The following is a 1244-nucleotide window of genomic DNA, read 5'->3' as shown; positions in this document are numbered from 1 at the left end:
TTCTGTCTGTCTGACAAATAGCTCATCCTTTAGAAGCAGATCATTAACCCTTAGTTTCCTAGTAGGGAACTTATTTAATTTAGCTTCCTCCCAACCTAGGACATGCCATCCCCATTTAAGGGGTATGTGATCAGACAATGCAGTACTGAAGTCCATTGGCATTTTGAAAGTATGAGGTACCACATAGCCTACTGGGTAAGGAAAACCCTGTCTATTTTGGAAGATGACCCAAAGTATTACAGGCTAAAATAGGTGTGCCCAGGATCTGAGCCCCAATCACCCATCTCCCAACCATCCAATAGGCCTAACCTCCCTCTCAACCCTTTCCATTTAATCTTTTCACGTCCCATCGACATTGGCATTTTGAAAGTATGAGGTACCACATAGCCTACTGGCTAAGGAAAACCCTGTCTATTTTGGAAGATGACCCAAAGTATTGCAGGCTAAAATAGGTGTGCCCAGGATCTGAGCCCCAATCACCCATCTCCCAACCATCCAATAGGCCTAACCTCCCTCTCGACCCTTTCCATTTAATCTTTTCACGTCCCATCGACACAGTGCTCACCCCACATCTATCCCTAACCATATTGAAATCCCCCATCAAAATGCAGTGCCCTTTCAGTTTAAATTAGCTATCCATTCCCACATCCTACTCCTCACCGTATGGTTATGAGCCCCATACGTATTAATTATCCGAATCCTCTCCCCTTCCATGACAATTTCCACTACCAAAATTCTCCCATTGGGATGATTAGGTATGACATTAGGGCATAGACAACTCTTGACAATGGTCATAACACCACTAAACCCTCCATTCACACCCCCATACATTACAACCCAATCCTCATACTTATCTTTTCTCAAAATTTTAGACCCGCATAAGTTATGTTCCTGAATAGCTAATATAGACAAATCCCAATCCTTAACCAAGCTCCAAAAAGAAGCACTCTTCTTTTTATCCTTAGTCGCCCTCCCTAACATTCCACGTACTACCATTAACTCTGATAGTAGAGCTCTCTATCTCCTCTCCACTCCCCCCCTTGATCCCCTTATTTTTTTATTGCTTTCTAGGCTTCATCCACTTGCCAATTGAATTTATGAACTGATGAGGTCCCACTATTCTCCTCCCCGAAAGGATTAAAAGGGTTCGAATACACTAATGGGCTTAGGCTACCAGAAAGTTTGCTACCCTGTTTAGCCCCTTCTCCTCCTTCACACCCATGTATGTCCATGCACACACTCGC

The sequence above is a fragment of the Cibotium barometz genome, unplaced genomic scaffold, assembly GCF_041138505.1.
Source record: "Cibotium barometz isolate CiBa-2024 unplaced genomic scaffold, ASM4113850v1 ctg522, whole genome shotgun sequence".
In the NCBI taxonomy this organism is placed as follows: Eukaryota; Viridiplantae; Streptophyta; class Polypodiopsida; order Cyatheales; family Cibotiaceae; genus Cibotium; species Cibotium barometz.
Note: the sequence above shows the minus strand (reverse complement) of the source record.